This window comes from Coregonus clupeaformis, chromosome 14 (assembly GCF_020615455.1).
Source record: "Coregonus clupeaformis isolate EN_2021a chromosome 14, ASM2061545v1, whole genome shotgun sequence".
Lineage (NCBI taxonomy): Eukaryota > Metazoa > Chordata > Actinopteri > Salmoniformes > Salmonidae > Coregonus > Coregonus clupeaformis.
Genome location: NC_059205.1, coordinates 41453513 through 41473791, shown reverse-complemented (window position 1 = coordinate 41473791; position 20279 = coordinate 41453513).

Here is a 20279-nt window from a genome sequence, read left to right as displayed (position 1 = left end):
CTATTGAGTAATTTATCCCTGTGGCTGAGCCAGAGAAAGGATGTGTCCCATGAGGTTTGCTTCTTGTGATGAATATGTTCTAATGAATAGGGGGACCTGGTGCAGTGTTCAGATAGATTGTGTCCCAAATAGCTCCCTATTCCCTATATAGAGCACTACTTCTGACCAGAGCCCTATGGGGGGAATAGGGTGCTGTTTGTGACACAGCCACAGAGTGCTGATAAATAAATTAGTGGTCAGATGTAGGGTTACAAAAGCTACTGGTAATTAACCGAAGTTACCGGAACATTCAGTAATTTTGGTAATTAACATGTAATCTATGGCAATGTATTGTAACTTTGGTCATTTATACTTGAATAACTTTTTTAAATGCATTCAAATATAGTATTATGTTTTTATATCTGTGTCCATATTGTTCATGAGTTTCTAGTGATGATAGACAATATGGTTTAAGAGAAAATAACCTAATAAAAAAAAAGCATCTAACCAACGATGACATTATTTTCAATTAACTCTGCAACTCTTCCAATGATTTACTTTTTTTTTTTTGGAACTGCCATCAGTTTGGCGCCAAAACATTAACAAAGACATATTGACGTAGTAAAATAAATAAAAGGATATTGCATGCTGAAACTCTTATATTAAACTCCAATAGTATTCACTAAGTTGATGGTTTATATTTAGGATAATGTTTTACAGCTTTTACATTCAATTTTTTTAAATTTTTAAATCAACTTATTTGATTATTTGATATATCTTACATGTGATAAGGCCACACAGAGGGCCAGATATCTGAAGTACCCAAAAAGGCCACTAGTTGTCTTGCGATAAATTCCCCCCCTAAACTTGAAAGTTACCAAAAATCTGGTAGTTTACTGTTAACATTTGAAAGTTACCAGTAATATACCCTCCCTTCGCAAACATAGTCAGAGGTCAATGGGTACCTTAAATAAAATCTAGGGCATTTAGTGAGCTTCTATTTTTGGTCTAAAATGAAGTCGTCTTCAAGAAACATGCATTGATGAAAGTTAACTGACTGATTCTTTTGGTGGGGTTTTAAAAATAGCATTTTAACTGTAATGAAGCCTAAACAGTATGTGTAAAATAAACAACATGAAAACATTGGTGTACATCTCTCAGTGCGATTTAACAGTAACAGAGGTTAAATCTTGTCTAACTGCTGTCGGTTAAGTGCCAGATTTTGATTTAGATTATATGCCATTTGATGCACAGGTCACCTTGCATGAGAGGCTTCAGTGGCTGGGAGGACGCCTATCGAATTTTCCACAGGAATTCATTGACTGAATTGTGCTTGCTATAAATAAAAGTTGGGACAACTGACAATTTCATCAAATAGGGGGTAGAGTGGTGTGGACGTGTCCCCTCACCCCATTGTTACACTAAATAAATCCACAGTTCTACTGATTTTGAGTCACATGAACTTGGTGTGAATTACAGATTTACCAGATAATCATACATCAACCAGAAATATGGAAAAATATACTGTAGCAGGATAAGACTTCCATATGAGGGCTAATGTACAATTACTCTCTATGTGTCTATGTGACCAGCCCATGGCCATTGATTCCCCCATTGTACTGCCCCTGCAGCTACACTAACCCAACCCTATCACCCACATAGGGTACGTCCCAAATGGCATTATTTTCCAGATATAGTGCACTACTTTTGACCAGTGGCCATAGGGAATAGAGTGTCATTTGGGAAGCACACATACAGTAGCTGAACACAGGGAGGGACAGATCACTGCTGCTTCATCCCACGATGACCTATGGAATGGAACTGAGTGACATGGTGAACAAGTCTATTATTTTTGTGTAACTAATGCCCTTCCCTCAAGCATTGTTGTGGGTTGTGGGTAGTTCAGTTGCTCAATTTCCTCTAGGAAATCTTGTTATAGTCTATAGTATGTTTTCCCATATCTGTAGAATAGCAATCAGTCATGCCAATCAACTAAACGTATCATCATTGAATGTGTAAGATTGCATAGACCATGGCTTATATTGTAAGCACCTTCACCCCTGGTTGACCTATGGAATAGTATCATTATATCACAGTGGAGGCTCATCAGAGGAGGAAGGGGAGGACCATCCTCCTCAGTGAATTTCATAAAAATAAAAATTGTAAAACATTAAAAACGTTATCCTTTTTAGATAAAACTGTACTAAATATATTCATATGTCATCAAATAATTGATTAAACACACTGTTTTGCAATGAAGGTCTACAGTAGCCTCAAAAGCACTCTGTGGGGTAGCACAATGGTGTAGCCGGAGGACAGCTAGCTTCATTCCTCCTCTGGGTACATTGACTTCAATACAAAACCTAGGAGGCTCATGGTTCTCAACCCATTCCATAGACGTACACATTAATTATCACAACTTCCGGAGGACGTCTTCCAACCTATCAGAGCTCTTGCAGCATGAACTGACATGTTGTCCACCCAATCAAAAGATCAGATAATTAATCTAGTACTGGAAGCACTGCACTGCATAAAATGTGGTGAGTAGTTGACTCAAATAGAGAGAAAGACAATAGTTAAACAGTTTTTAACAAATTAATTTCTTCCAAAAGTAAGAAGCAAGAGACAGATAGAGAGAGAGAGACAGATTTCTTCATTTTCTTTTTCACTTTCAGTTTCACTTACTTAGCTAGCAAATGCAGCTAGCTAGTTTAGCCTACTCAAACACCCTGCTCAAACAGAGGGATACTATGTTAGCTAGCTGGCTATGACAATCCAACACAACACTGGAACTCTTCCAAGTCAAGGTAAGCTTTTGGTTTTACTAATTTATTGCCACCGGGGCCCGCCGGAGTAAGTGCTAAACTGCTTACTGACTGTACACTGTAATGGTACTGCATGATTGTAGCGGGTTTACTAACTCGTTAATTCTATTAGCTATGTTGACTGACTTTACTTTAACTAATATGGTGAAGAAAATACTAAATTGTCATACTTTAGTAAAAGTAAAGATACCTTAATAGAGAATGACTCAAGTAAAAGTGAAAGTCACCCAGTAAAATACTACTTGAGTAAAAGTATACAAATATTTGTCAAGAGTGCTGTAGGTGGGTGTAGTGGTGGAATCAAACGCAGGACACTGAAGTATAGTCCAAAAGACTTTAGTTCAATTTCCAACAAGGAAAATACGAACACACTTGCCCGAAGGCGAAACTATGCACGAAGGCGACCAAAATAAAGGCGCACTAAACATGTGCGTAAATGCTCCAACGCAGTGGAGTGAAGCTCAACCGAGCGAATAGGCGAATGACAAGCACAACACACGACAGACATAAATCAATCACACACAACACTAGACAAACACAACGAGAAACTTATAGGACACTAATTACGCTAAATGAGAACAGGTGTCACAACAAACAGACAAAAGCAAACGAACATGAAACATACAACGGTGGCAGCTAGTATTCCGGAGACAACGAACGCCGAAGCCTGCCCGAACAAGGAAGAGAGGCAGCCTCGGCCGAAACCGTGACAGTACCCCCTTGACGCGCGGCTCCAGACGTGCGCCGACTCCGGCCTCGGGGACGACCCGGAGGACGCGGAGCAGGGTGCGTCGGGTGCCCACGATGGAATTCCGTCAGGAGAGACGGGTCCAAAATGTCTCTCCTCGGCACCCAGCACCGTTCCTCCGGACCGTACCCCTCCCACTCCACTAGATATTGGAGACCCCCATCCGACGTCTCGAATCCAAGATGGACCTCACGGAGTACGCCGGTGCCCCTCGATGTCCAATGGGGGCGGAGGAGTCTCCCTGATCTCACTTTCTTGGAGTGGGCCAGCTACCACCGGCCTGAGAAGGGACACATGGAACGAGGGGTTAATACTTTTATATTCAACAGGTAGTTGTAATTTGTAACACACCTCGTTCAACCTTCTCAGGACTTTAAATGGCCCTACAAACCGCCGACCCAGTTTCCGACAGGGCAGGCGGAGGGGCAGGTTTCTGGTAGAGAGCCAGACTCGATCACCAGGTGCGTACACCGGTCCCTCACTGCGGTGGAGATCGGCGCTCGCCTTATGACGTCGGAGGGCCCGCTGCAGGTGGATGTGTGCAGCGTTCCACGTCTCCTCCGAGCGCCGCGCCCACTCATCCACCGCAGGAGCCTCGATCTGGCTCTGCTGCCAAGGTGCCAGAACCGGCTGGTAACCTAACACACATTGGAAAGGGGTTAGGTTAGTGGAGGAATGGCGTAGGGAATTCTGGGCCATCTCGGCCCAGGGAACGTACCTTGCCCACTCCTCCGGCCGGTCCTGGCAGTATGTTCTAAGAAACCTACCCACATCCTGGTTCACGCGTTCCACCTGCCCATTACTCTCCGGGTGGTAACCCGAGGTGAGGCTAACCGAGACCCCCAACCGCTCCATAAAGGCTCTCCAGACCCTGGAGGTAAATTGGGGACCTCGATCAGACACAATATCCTCGGGTACCCCGTAGTGCCGGAACACATGGGTGAATAGTGCTTCGGCAGTTTGCAGGGCGGTAGGAAGGCCCGGCATGGGGAGCAAACGACAGGCCTTAGAAAACCGGTCCACAACGACCAGTATAGTGGTATTCCCCTGTGAAGGAGGAAGGTCAGTAAGGAAATCCACCGAGAGGTGAGACCATGGTCGTTGTGGAACGGGCAGGGGTAGTAACTTACCCCTAGGCAGATGTCTAGGCGCCTTACACTGGGCGCACACCGAGCAGGAGGAAACATAAACCCTCACATCCCTTGCCAACGTGGGCCACCAGTACTTGGCACTAAGACAGTGCACTGTCTGGCCGATACCAGGGTGTCCAGAGGAGGGTGACGTGTGAGCCCAATAGATCAATCGATCCCGAACCTCGAGCGGAACGTACTTCCGACCCTCCGGGCATTGCGGTGGACTAGGGTCGGTGCGTAACGCCCGCTCGAGCTCAGCATCGACCTCCCACACTACCGGTGCCACCAGACACGACTCCGGCAGTATGGGAGTGGGCTCCACGGACCTCTCCTCCGTGTCATACCGCCGAGACAGTGCATCTGCCTTACCGTTCTGTGACCCAGGGATGTACGTGATCTTAAATGTAAACCGGGTCAAAAACATACTCCATCTTGCCTGACGAGGGTTCAGCCTCCTCGCTGCCCGGATGTACTCCAGGTTACGGTGGTCCGTCAAAATGAGGAAAGGGTGTTGAGCCCCCTCAAGCCAGTGCCTCCACACCTTTAGGGCCTGTACCACGGCTAACAGATCCCTGTCCCCTACGTCATAGTTTCGCTCCGCCGGACTGAGCTTCTTAGAATAAAAAACACAGGGGCGGAGTTTAGGTGGCGCGCCTGACCGTTGTGAAAGCACGGCTCCTAATCCGGCCTCTACCTGAAATGGCAAAGAGGGATCCGGATGCGCCAGCACCGGGGACGAGGTAAACAGGTCCTTCAGCCTCCCAAACGCCCTGTCCGCCTCGGCAGACCACTGCAGACGCACCGGACCACCCTTCAAAAGAGACGTGATGGGAGCTGCCACCTGTCCAAAACCCCGGATAAACCTCCGGTAGTAATTCACAAACCCCAAAAACTGCTGCATCTCCTTCACAGTGGTTGGTGTTTGCCAATTACGCACGGCTGACACCCGGTCTACCTCCATCTTCACCCCTGACGCAGACAACAGATACCCCAAAAAGGAGACCGACTCCTGGAAAAACAGACACTTCTCTGCCTTAACATACAGGTCGTGCTCCACCAGCCTCCGCAACACTCTGCGCACCAGGGCCACATGCTCGACACGGGTAGGCGAGTACACGAGAATGTCATCTATGTACACAACCACCCCCTGCCCCTGCATGTCCCTGAAGATCTCATCCACGAATGATTGGAAAACTGACGGAGTGTTCATCAACCCGTATGGCATGACAAGATACTCGTAATGGCCCGAGGTGGTACTAAAGGCTGTCTTCCATTCATCGCCCTCCCTGATGCGCACCAAGTTGTACGCGCTCCTGAGATCTAATTTAGTGAAGAAACGCGCCCCATGCAATGACTCAGTCATGGTCGCAATCAGCGGTAGTGGATAACTGTACTTTACCGTGATCTGATTGAGACCACGGTAATCGATGCACGGGCGTAAACCACCATCCTTTTTCTTCACAAAAAAAGAAACTCGAGGACGCGGGGGAAGTGGAAGGCCGTATGTATCCTTGTCTCAGAGATTCGTCTATGTAAGTCTCCATAGCTTTCTTCTCCTCCTGAGACAGAGGATACACATGGCTCCGTGGGAGCGCAGCTCCTGCCTGGAGGTCTATCGCACAATCTCCCTGCCTATGGGGCGGCAACCGCGTCGCCCTCGACTTACTAAATGCAATAGCCAAATCCCCATACTCAGGGGGAACGTGCAGTGCGGGCACCTGGTTTGGACTCTCCACCGAGGTAGCCCCTACGGAAACGCCCAAACATCGACCCACACACTGGGCAGACCACTCCATCAGAGCCCTCTCCTGCCACGAAATAGTTGGGTTATGGGTACTCAACCAGGGCATGCCCAGCACCACCGGATACGCAGGCGAGTCAATCAGAAATAGCTGAATCATCTCCTGATGACCCCCCTGCGCACACATCCTAAGTGGCGCAGTGACCTCCCTGATTAAGCCCGCACCCAACGGACGGCTATCTAGGGCATGAACGGGGAAAGGTACATCAACAGGAAGAAGGGGAATCCCTAAGGCTAAACAAAACTTCTTATCAACAAAATTCCCAGCCGCGCCTGAATCTACCAGCGCCTTATGCTGGGAATGAGGTGCTACCTGTGGAAAACGCACAGGTATACAGAAATGTGCAACAGAGAGCTCTGGGTGAGTGGGGCGCCTACTCACCTGGAAGGAATCCCCAGTGCGGGACCTGTCGTCCTCTCCCCTAGGAGGCCATCCCCAGCACCTAGCCGTGGTGTGTCCTCCCCGACCACAGTTGGTGCAGGGGATGGACCCCCTCGTAAGCCGACCCCTCCTCTCTCTAGCGCCAGCGCCCCCGAGCTCCATGGGGCACGGCTCGGAGGCGCTGGAGGGTGAAATGGACGGACCCCCTCGGAACGTCCGCGGGTAGCTAGCAGGTTATCCTGGTCGAACGAGAGGCTGGTGTCCCTACAGGCCAGCTCCCGACGGACGTCCTCGCGAAGACTACATCTGTAGTGATCGATGAGAGCCCGCTCATTCCACCCTGCATCTGCCGCTAGAGTACGGAATTCGAGGGCGAACTCCTGGGCACTCCTCCTCCCCTGCCGGAGGAAGACCAGACGCTCCCCCGCCGCTTTCCCCTCCGGGGGATGGTCAAACACCGCCCTGAAGCGGCGGGAGAACTCGTCGTAGGTGATGGTATCCGCGTCGATCCTCCTCCACTCCGCGTTGGCCCATTCCAACGCCTTCCCGGAAAGGCAGGAGATCAGGGCGGACACGCTCTCATGTCCCGAGGGCGCCGGGTGCACGGTGGCCAGGTACAGCTCCACCTGGAGAAGGAATCCCTGACACCCGGCCACGGTCCCATCATAGGACCTCGGGAGCGAGAGCCGAACTCCTCGGGGTTCCGGAGCAGGAATGGGCTGACTGGCCGATGGTTCTGGCAGGGAGGATGGCGGTGGAGGAGTCCCCCAGCCTCGGATGGTGGTGATCACCTCCTGCAGAGCGGACCCCATCTGCCGGATCTGGTCACCTTGTTCACGAACCTTGTCCTCCAGCGTCGCCTGGGCTGCTGCGGCTCCTGCTGATTCCATTCTTGAAGGTGTGTGATTCTGTCAAGAGTGCTGTAGGTGGGTGTAGTGGTGGAATCAAACGCAGGACACCGAAGTATAGTCCAAAAGACTTTAGTTCAATTTCCAACAAGGAAAATACGAACACACTTGCCCGAAGGCGAAACTACGCACGAAGGCGACCAAAATAAAGGCGCACTAAACATGTGCGTAAATGCTCCAACGCAGTGGAGTGAAGCTCAACCGAGCGAATAGGCGAATGACAAGCACAACACACGACAGACATAAATCAATCACACACAACACTAGACAAACACAACGAGAAACTTATAGGACACTAATTACGCTAAATGAGAACAGGTGTCACAACAAACAGACAAAAGCAAACGAACATGAAACATACAACGGTGGCAGCTAGTATTCCGGAGACAACGAACGCCGAAGCCTGCCCGAACAAGGAAGAGAGGCAGCCTCGGCCGAAACCGTGACAATATTTGGTTTTAAATATACTTAAGTATCAAACGTAAATGGAATTGCTAAAATTTACTTAAGTCTCAAAAGTAAAAGTATAAACCATTTCAAATTCCTTATATTAAGCAAACCAGACGGCACAATTATTTTGTTTATTTTAATTGACCATTTTTAAATTGACAGATAGCCAGGGGCACACTCCAACACTCAGACATAATTTACAAACTAAGCATTTGTGTTTAGTGAGTCTGCCAGATTAGAGGTAGTAGGGATGACTAGGGATATTCTCTAGATAAATGTGTGAATTGGACCATTTTTCTGTCGAAATGTAATGAGTACTTTTGGGTGTCAGGGAAAATGTATGGAGTAAAAAGTACATTATTTTCTTTATGGAAAATAATGAAGTAAAAGTAAAAGTTGGCAAACTATAAATAGTAAAGTAAAGTACAGATACCCAAAAAAACTATGTAAGTAATACTTTAAAGTATTTCTACTTAAGTACTTTATACCACTGGCTGTCTGTAGCGGTTATGATATGGTTTGGCAGTTATTATATGGTTTGGCTTGGAAAGGTTTTTTCGCCTGGTCACATACAGCTGATGTGTTGTGCATTGAAGTCCACAAACGATGGGAAAAGGTGAGAGGAGGAGAGCGCATAGATGCGAGAAGGAATACTAAGTGGCTGCTATGAAAGTAAACAAGCATGATCAGGGGTGTATTCCTTCCGCTGATTCTGTTGAAAAACGTTTCTAAACGGAAGCAAACGGAACAAAATGGGGATAAACATATCTGAATTTGTCCAATAGAAATTCTTGTTTGCAACTGTTGGACTAATGATTACACCCTAGATCAGTTAGATGCAGGCAAGAGTGTTCAAGGCGGTATTGAATGTATCACTGTCTGTCCATGTGTCACTGTCTGTCAACTCAAAATTGTCTCTCGACCTGTGTGCACCAACATTGTAAACGTTCATTCATATGCTAGGTTGTAGCAAACTCATGATGGGTATAGGGAAAATTTGAGTATCATGTAGTAGCCTAAACCTATCACTGTTACATTGAACTGGGTGAATGGGATATAAATGACAGTCATCCAATATGCTGTAATAGATAATAGATAATGTGTACCCTCATTTTAAACGGCACCAACCGCCAATGGTATATCATATATGGTGAACAACTCTTTATTCTGTATATAATAGAATAACTGTATTTTCTCCTAAAGGAACAGTATACATTTACATTTCAGTCATTTAGTAGACGCTCGTATCCAGAGCGACTTACAGTTAGTTAGTGCATTCATTTTAAGGTAGCTAGGTACGACAACCACACATCACAGTCACAGTAAAACTTTCCTCAATAAAGCAGCTACAGTATCAGCAAAGTCAGTGCTAGTAAGTAAAGACAAGTGCAAAAATCTTAAATAGTCCAGTGTAGCTCAGTTGGTAGAGCATGGCAGATGTTAGAGCATGGTGCTTGCAATGCCAGGGTTGTGGATTCGCTTCCCATAGGGGACCAGTATGAAAGAGAATATGAAAATGTATGCACTCACTACTGTAAGTCTCTCTGGATAAGAACATCTGCTAAAAACAAAAATATTATATACTGTGCATGTTGATCAACTCCTTATTCTGTAGAGAATAGAATAACATAATTTTCTTGAAGGGAACTTTATGAAATAGAATCAGTATATCGTACAAGGTTAAGAAATCGTTGTTCTTTATAGACTAGAATAACTTTATTTTCCTTTGTAACTAGTCGATTTGGTTCTGGGTGCCGAGCCCGAGATTAATGTGTAACAGATGTCCTTCCCTCAGGTATTGTTGTGTGTTGTGGGTAGCTCAGTTGACATTGAGAAAACTCCTGCAGATATTGAGAAACTGAAATTGAGAAAACTATCTTTCATCATGCATGTCACTCACATCGACTTTTCTTCAGTCATGCTGAGCAGTACACATTATATACTGTATCATCAAAGATTTAAAAAATGTAAGTCATGTTCACATGGTCGGCACAGTTCACTAGAAATCGATGCTCAGCATGAGGCTGAGGCTGTAAGTAGTACCCTGATGGTAACCCTAAGGCCCTACTTTATATTGAGTGCTTTACTCTAAAGACTTAACACAAATAATGTATTCACTCTGATGTTTTAAAACATTTTTTTTTTTTTTAGGGGGTAGATCAGCTTTAATATTGCAGATAGATTGTAACTTCCATCAATGTAATTGTCTGCATCACTTCCAATCCCCCATATGTTTTTTTTCTTTTTTTTTTCTCGCATATATACAGTGGGGAGAACAAGTATTTGATACACTGCCGATTTTGCAGGTTTTCCTACTTACAAAGCGTGTAGAGGTCTGTAATTTTTATCATAGGTACACTTCAACTGTGAGAGACAGAATCTAAAACTAAAATCCAGAAAATCACATTGTATGATTTTTAAGTAATTAATTTGCATTTTATTGCATGACATAAGTATTTGATACATCAGAAAAGCAGAACTTAATATTTGGTACAGAAACCTTTGTTTGCAATTACAGAGATCCTACGTTTCCTGTAGGTCTTGACCAGGTTTGCACACACTGCAGCAGGGATTTTGGCCCACTCCTCCATACAGACCTTCTCCAGATCCTTCAGGTTTCGGGGCTGTCGCTGGGCAATACAGACTTCAGCTCCCTCCAAAGATTTTCTATTGGGTTCAGGTCTGGAGACTGGCTAGGCCACTCCAGGACCTTGAGATGCTTCTTACGGAGTCACTCCTTAGTTGCCCTGGCTGTGTGTTTCGGATCGTTGTCATGCTGGAAGACCCAGCCACGACCCATCTTTAATGCTCTTACTGAGGGAAGGAGGTTGTTGGCCAAGATCTCGCGATACATGGTCCCATCCATCCTCCCCTCATTACGGTGCAGTCGTCCTGTCCCCTTTGCAGAAAAGCATCCCCAAAGAATGATGTTTCCACCTCCATGCTTCACGGTTGGGATGGTGTTCTTGGGGTTGTACTCATCCTTCTTCTTCCTCCAAACACGGCGAGTGGAGTTTTGACCAAAAAGCTCTATTTTTGTCTCATCAGACCACACGACCTTCTCCCATTCCTCCTCTGGATCATCCAGATGGTCATTGGCAAACTTCAGACGGGCCTGGACATGCGCTGGCTTGAGCAGGGGGACCCTGCGTGCGCTGCAGGATTTTAATCCATGACGGCGTAGTGTGTTACTAATGGTTTTCTTTGCGACTGTGGTCCCAGCTCTCTTTAGGTCATTGACCAGGTCCTGCCATGTAGTTCTGGGCTGATCCCTCACCTTCCTCATGATCATTGATGCCCCACGAGGTGAGATCTTGCATGGAGCTCCAGACCGAGGGTGATTGACCGTCATCTTGAACTTCTTCCATTTTCTAATAATTGCGCCAACAGTTGTTGCCTTCCACCAAGCTGCTTGCCTATTGTCCTGTAGCCCATCCCAGCCTTGTGCAGGTCTACAATTTTATCCCTGTCCTTACACAGCTCTCTAGTCTTGGCCATTGTGGAGAGGTTAGAGTCTGTTTGATTGAGTGTGTGGACAGGTGTCTTTTATACAGGTAACGAGTTCAAACAGGTGCAGTTAATACAGGTAATGAGTGGAGAACAGGAGGGCTTCTTAAAGAAAAACTAACAGGTCTGTGAGAGCCGGAATTCTTACTGATTGCTAGGTGATCAAATACTTATGTCATGCAATAAAATGCAAATTAATTAATTAAAAATCATACAATGTGATTTTCTGGATTTTAGTTTTAGATTCCGTCTCTCACAGTTGAAGTGTACCTATGATAAAAATTACAGACCTCTACATGCTTTGTAAGTACGAAAACCTGCAAAATCGACAGTGTATCAAATACTTGTTCTCCCCACTGTACATATATATATATATATATATATATATATATATATATATATATATATATATATATATATATATATATACACATACATACACATATATATATACACATACATACATATATACATACATATCCTTTAAATATATATATATTTCCCTTTATTATTTTCCAACCCCACCATCCCCTCCCTAATTGGAGTAAACTAGTGAACAACAATGCTTAGGCCTCTACTTCATGCTTATACATACTATATAAATTTTATGGGCACTAATTATATTTTGTTTGTTTTTACTCCTGAACTTCCTCCGATCATTTACATGATGTCCATCTGGTATGCTTCTATATGCCATATCTTTATAACTGTGCTCTTTCACAAAAGATCACAATATATAACCTATATACTTATTATGGACACAGCATGTCTTACACTAGTTATCTTGTTGTTATTAGTCCCATCCTTCAGCTCCATTCAACACCTCCCATCTATCTCTTAACACCATCCATATTGGATTTCTATTTGCCATATATTTTTCAGCTGTACTGTGATTGTCACGGATACAGCCGAGGCTGCCCCTCCTCCTCGCTCAGGCAGGCTTCGGCGTTCGTCGTCACCGGAGTACTAGCTTCCACCGATCAATGTTTCTGTGTCACACTAGTCATTTACATTACATTTTAGTCATTTAGCAGACGCTCTTATCCAGAGCGACTTACAGTTAGTGAATACATATTTTTTTTATATATATTTTTTTATACTGGCCCCCCGTGGGAATCGAACCAACAACCCTGGCATTGCAAACGCCATGCTCTATCAACTGAGCTACATCCCTGCCGGCCATTCCCTCCCCTACCCTGGGCCAATTGTGCGCCGCCCCATGAGTCTCCCAGTCGCGGCCGGCTGCGACAGAGCCTGGATTCGAACCAGGATCTCTAGTGGCACAGTTAGCACTGCGATGCAGTGCCTTAGACCACTGCGCCACTCAGGAGTATAGTCCTGTCTTTATTATTCACACCTGTTAGTCATTAGGGTTATTAGTTTCCCTATATTACCTCTGTTTTCCCTCCTGGGTGTGTGCGTGATTGTTCTTTGTTACGTCGTCTGTTGAGCTGTTGTTTTGCTCTTCCCTGCGTGGAGGGTTTGCTATGGTTTACTTTGAGTCTAGTAAAGCCATTCATTTCTCAGTTCTGTGTCCTGCGCTTGATTCCGTTTCTCCACTTCACCCAGACGCTGACAGAATCACGCACCCTTTATGGAGTCAGCAGGCACGTCCGATCCCAGCGCTTCGGTGGAGGAACGCATCCAACAGCACGCGACCATGCTGCAGAGACTAGATTTGGCTATGGATCAAGTGATCAACACCATGGATCGATGGGAAAGAGTTGGGTTTTCTACACCTCCTCCGATTTCTCCTCCATCAAGACCCTCAAACCCTGGGTCCAGTGGTATTCGGCTCTCGCTCCCGAGGGAATATGATGGTACAGCTGCCGGGTGTAAGGGTTTCCTGCTCCAGGTGGAGCTTTACCTGGCCACCATCCACCCGGCTCCCTCGGGATACGAGAGCGTGTCCGCCCTCATCTCCTGTCTGTCGGGCAGAGCCCTGGAATGGGCCAACGGTGGAATAGACGCTGAGTCCGTTCGTTATGAGGATTTTACCCGCCGTTTCCGGGCAGTATTCGATCATCCGCCAGAGGGGAGAGCAGCGGGGGAGCGTCTGTTTCACCTCAGCCAGAGAAGGAGGAGCGCACAGGACTTCGCCCTGGATTTCAGGACACTGGCAGCCAGCACGGGATGGAACGAGAGGGCCCTGATTGACCACTACTGATTCAGTCTACGGGAGGACGTTCGTAGGGAGCTGGCCTGCAGGGACACTAATCTTAACCTGGACCAGCTGGTAGATTTATCGATCCGGCTGGATAACCTATTGGTTACCCGCGGACATCCAGATCAGGGTCCGTCCAGTCCATCCCCCAGCACTTCCGACTCCACACCTATGGAGCTTGGAGGTGCTGATGTGGAGAGAACGAGCAAGGGGGTGGTCTCCTGCACCAACTGTGGCCGCAGAGGACACACTGCGGGCCGGTGCAGGAGAGGACCCTCATGGAATCGAGGCAGCAGGCAGGGTTCTGGTGGACCATCCCAGGTGAGTAGGCACCCAACTCACCCAGAGCTCCCTGTTGCTCACATGATGGTAAATGTTATTTTCCCTGAGTTTTCCCCACATTCCCAGCATAGGGCGCTCGTAGATGCCGGCGCAGCTGGGAATTTCATGGATAGGCTGGTTGCGCATAGATTAGGGATTCCTATATTGCCTTTAGATATGCCCTTCCCCATACGTGCCCTAGATAGTCGCCCATTAGGGTCAGGTATGGTTAGGGAGGTCACAGTTCCACTCCGGATGGAGACACAGGGGGGTCATGAGGAGAGAATTAGTCTCTTCCTTATTGATTCTCCTGCGTTTCCCGTGGTGCTGGGCCTTCCCTGGCTAACCACCCATGACCCCAGTATTTTGTGGCAACAGAGGGCTCTTAAGGGATGGTCACCTCAGTGCTCGGGAAGGTGTGTAGGTGTTTCCGTAGGGGCAACCACGGTGGAGAGTCCAAACCATGTCTCCCCAATGCACATTCCCTCAGAATATGCCGATTTGGCTCTCGCCTTCTGTTCTTTGTTACGTCGTCTGTTGAGCTGTTGTTTTGCTCTTCCCTGCGTGGAGGGTTTGCTATGGTTTACTTTGAGTCTAGTAAAGCCATTCATTTCTCAGTTCTGTGTCCTGCGCCTGATTCCGTTTCTCCACTTCACCCAGACGCTGACAGTGATGTTTTACAAAAGTTCTGAACGTTTCTATTCTCATTGTTTCTACAGTTTGTGAATTGAAAATAAACATATTTTCTAAAAGTATTATTATATTATTGATCGATTGACCATGACTTTTCAGATCACCCAGTAGTGCTATCTGCAGGGTCAGCTCCATGCAAATATTGCAATCCTTCAGCCATTTCTGGACCTGTGTCCAGAAACAAGCTACAAATGGACAGTACCAAAACAAATGATCTATTGATTCTGTCTCTTCACAGCCAAATCTGCAGAGCTGGGAAGATTGTATCCCCCACACAAATAACATTCTATTGGAAGCAATAATTTAAATTGTTTTGAATCCGGCTACGTTTTGCGTATCAGTTCATAAACACTATGCCATGGAATCGGTACGTCAAAAATGTCTTCCCAACTATTTTGCAATCTATATGGGACGGCTGTCAATCTTTTGGTCCTTAAATGAAACTGGTAAACTTTTTTATTTATCAGAATTTTCTTTAACCAATTATATTTTTTAATGCAAGGCCGACAGACAAATTCCTTACATTTTCCTCCTTCCACTTTCCTCTTCCATTTTTGCGGTAATGCTGCAATTATTTGGTTGTAATTTTGGGTAGAGCAGACATTTCCATATGTTTTTGTTAGCTGCATGTGCGACATAACTCCACCATTCCTACCGATAATATAATTTACGAAGATTATACCTTTCTTAAACACTTTCTCAAAAAATAACGTTTTTTTTTTATCAATTAGTATATTTGAATTTAACCACAATATTTGTTGCAATATTTGTTCTGTCATTTCTGGAGGATTAAATTGAAATTGCAACCAACTTTCTATGGCTTGTTTTAGAAATAGTGATATTTGGGAGATGATTTTCTTTTCAAATACCTGAAAGTGAGGGGTTGTGATTTGAATGAAGAGAAAAAGTCCCTTCTTGAACATTGGGTGAGACAATCTTACTAGTTTGCTAGAGAACCAGTTCGGATTTAAGTATAATTTTTGTTTGACTGAAGCTTTTAGTGATAGGTCTAATGCTTTAATATTTAATAATTTCTGTCCTCCGAATTCATATTCATTATATAAATAGGCCTGTTTAATTTTGTCTGGCTTGCCGTTACAAATAAAATGGAATATTTTTTTCTCATATAATTTAAAAAACTGTTCGCTAGGCGTAGGCAAGACCATAAGCAAATAGGTAAACTGGGATAATACTAAAGAGTTAATCAGGGTGATTTTTCCACAAATTGACAGGTATTTACCTTTCCATGGTAGCAAGATCTTATCTATTTTTGCTAACTTTCTATTAAATGTTTTTGGAGTGAGATCATTTATTTCATTTGGGATATGTATTCCGAGTATATCCACATCACCATCAGACCATTTTATTGGTAAACTACATGGTAAAAAAAAAAAAAACTACATGGTAAAAAAAAAAAAAAAAAAAAAATAATGTAAAAAATGTATTTTTTAGTGATCCAATACATAATATAGTACATTTATCATCATTTGGTTGTAATCCAGAGACGTTAGAAAATGTATATAGTTCCTCTATGAGGCTGTGGAGGGATTCAAGTTGTGGATTTAAAAGAAAACATGAATCATCAGCGTACAATGACACCTTTGTTTTTAAGCCCTGGATTTCTAATCCGTTGATATTGTTGGATCTGATTTTAATAGCTAACATCTCGATGGCAATAATAAATAGATATGCCGATAGTGGACAACCTTGTTTCACTCCTCTTGACAGTTTAAAACTTTCTGAGAAATAGCCATTATTTACTATTTTACACCTAGGGTTACTATACATGATTTTAACCCAATTCATAAGAGATTGTCCAAAATTGAAATGCTCCAGGCATTTATATATAAACCCCAGTCATACTTTATCAAATGCCTTTTCGAAGTCTGCTATGAATAGTAGGCCTGGTTTCCCAGATTTTTCATAGTGTTCTATTGTTTCCAGTACTTGCCTTATATTATCTCCAACGTATCGCCCATGTAAAAAACCTGTTTGATTAGAATGAATAATGTCCGACAATACCTTTTTAATTCTATGCGCTATATATTTTGCTAGAATTTTTGCATCACAACACTGAAGTGTAAGGGGCCGCCAATTTTTTAAATGTACTGGATCTTTATATTTTCCACTTCTATCCTGTTTCAGTAATAATGAAATCAGGCCTTCTTCTTGAGTGTCTGATAATCTACCACTTACATAGGAGTGGTTAAAACATGCTAATAACGGTCCTCTGAGTATATCAAAAAAGGTTTGGTATACCTCGACTGGTATGCCATCCAACCCTGGGGTTTTCCCGGACATAAAGTCTTTAATTGCATCCAGAAGTTCCTCCTCTGTAATTTCACCTTCACATGAGTCTTTCTGTATGGCTGTTAATTTTACATTATCAATAGAAAAAAAATCTCTACAATTTGCTTCAGTTAGAGGAGATGGAGGCGACTGAAACGAAAACATATGCTTAAAATACTTTGTTTCCTCCTTCAAAATATCATTTGGTGAATCATGGGTGACTCCGTCATTTGTAACCAGTTTCAATACATTATTTTTGGTAGCATTCCTATGTTGAAGATTAAAAAAGATTTTGGTGCATTTTTCCCCATATTCCATCCAGTTCGCTTTATTTTTATAATATATTACACTTGATCTTTCTTGAATAAGTTTCTCCATTTCTTTTTGTTTTTCCTCTAATTTATTCTGAGCCTCTATGTTACAGTTTTTATTGCTATCTATCTGTTCTGTTAGACCTTCTATTTCCTTTGTTAGTGTGGACTCTTTTGACCTAAATTGCTTTTGTTTTCGAGATGAGTACTGAATTGCATGGCCTCTAAAGGCACATTTAAAGGTGTCCCATACAATAAGGGGATTGTCTGTACCTATGTTATGTCGGAAAAAATCAGTTATAAATTCCTCTGTCCTAGTTAAAAACAAGTTATCATCTAATAGGCTTTGATTAAATGTCCATGTATATGCCAATTATATGATGGTCCGACCGCATTCTGTCCCCTATCAACACTTTTTAAACTTTTGGTGCCAACAAGAATGACATAAGAAAGTAGTCAAGACGACTAGCTTGATTGAGTCTCCGCCATGTACATCTCACTAGATCAGGATATTTAAGCCTTCATATATCTACTAGTTCTAATGTATCCATGACATTCACGAATTCCTTAAGAGCATGAGGGTGATTGTTTGTAGTGTGATTTCCTTTACGGTCCATTGAGCTATTTAAAGCGGTATTATAATCTCCCACCATAATAATTGAGTCTTGAATTGCTTGCAGGGTCGATAATTTATTTTTATATATTTTTAAAGAAGTGTGGATCATCATTATTTGGTCCGTAAAGGTTAATGAGACATATTTGTTTATGGTCCAATAACATATTTAAAATAATCCATCTACCTTGCATATCTGTTTGGACAATTTGCACATTCGGATTGAAATTACTGTTAATTAATATCATCACCCATTTTGAGTTTCTTAGCCCATGGGAGAAGTATATTTCGCCCCCCCCATTCCTTTTTCCACGCAACTTCATCTAGAATTGTTGAATGAGTTTCCTGTAAACAACAGATGTTATATTCCTTCTATTGAGCCATGTAAATATTGTTATTCTTTTGTTATTATCTGCTAAGCCATTACAATTATAACTGGCTATACTTATTTCACCAGATACCATAATGAGATACAAGTTTCAAATCTATTTGTCAAATCTATATGTTTGTAAATTTACCAATAGAAAATACCATAGTGATTGAGTGTCCATATACAGTAGCTATACCATGATATTTGCAATGTTACTAAATATCCCTCCAATTGTTCTCCCCATCCCAAGTTGGGCCATCATCCCTGTGATCAGCATACCACCCCTGTCCCCCCGGATCCCTATGACCCCGAGGGGCCAGGACCCATCCATTGAAAACATCACATAGTGCCACCCACAAAACAGAAATAGGTCAACCGCCAAAAGCATTTCCAATGCTCTCACCTCAATATATCTTTATATAGCTATTTAAAAAATATCTATTCAAATATCTTGCATATCTTATTTTCCATCATTATCAATTAATGTGCGTAATAATGTTGGCATTCATGCGTAGGATTTTAACCTATAACCCGAATTGCCATTGTATTACATTACATTTTTAACAAGCAACAACCACTTCAGCAAACAACCACTGCGATCCAACCCCCCCCCACAAACTCACACACACACACACACCCACACACACACGCTCACACACTCACACACTCACCCCCCCCCCACAACCAAATTCACTCTGGGTTAGTTAAAATAATCACCATGTCCTCCGTGTAAGCTTGAAATGGTAAGTGGTTCAAACAGGAAATTAATTTAACATAAAATGTAATAAAATGGTTCTGCGTTGGACATGATGACCTAAAAAAGGATCGATTGAAAGCCCATGTCATGCTTTGTTGGAGGATCTTTTGTTTCCCAAAATGTAATGTTTTGGTAATAAAATAACAAGATATTTTCCATTCAACCGGAAAATGTGTGAAATTGGACTTCAATGAAATTGTGATGTGTTTCACAAACAGCAACTAAAGACTAAACTACAAAACAAAAGCATGCACACTATTGCCCCCTTGTCAGAAACATGCTTTTCAAAAGCAAGTTCCGGAACAAAAGCAAGTTCCATTAACCTAAGGGGTATAATAGTGATAAAAAAATAGCACATGGGTCACAGTCACAGCACACATAACAACAATTCTGGATAATGGACTTTCAATTACCTATGGTTATCTACACTTTTACTTTCCTTTCCTTTTCAGATGGCAGCTGAAAACTACCTGGTTGTGTACATTGAATCACTGAAATATTGGGGGGAAATTACTTTTGGACACTGTGACTGTTTACATGTTGTTCTATCATGTCATAATGAATAAATGGAGTGTGTTTCCTAACTAGGCCATTCTTTGTTGTGAAAATATGTTATGAACTAATGAGAATGTGTTCCTTTGTGTCTACACAGTTTGCTGCACACAAACAGTGCTGCCAATTTCATGGAAGTGTAAATTCTAGAATCTATGCAAAACATTTAAGACCAACTATTTTACTGGTGCAACCCATTATGGCTTTGATGATGTTAGAAACATGTTGTAGTATGCACTTGCCACTATTGTTGGCTAGGCTATGGCCATATTACAGAATTTCACAAGTGCCAAAAACTGTTTGCCAAAACAATTTGGACAATTTGGACTGACGAAGAGGAACACTGTCTGACACAATTTGGACTGACAAAGAGGAACATGAGATCCAACACTTTGTTAGATTCCACATGGGAAGAGAACTTTGAGAGACTCTTTAGACGTTTCCTTCTCAGACTCTTCAACAGTCATAGAGACTCC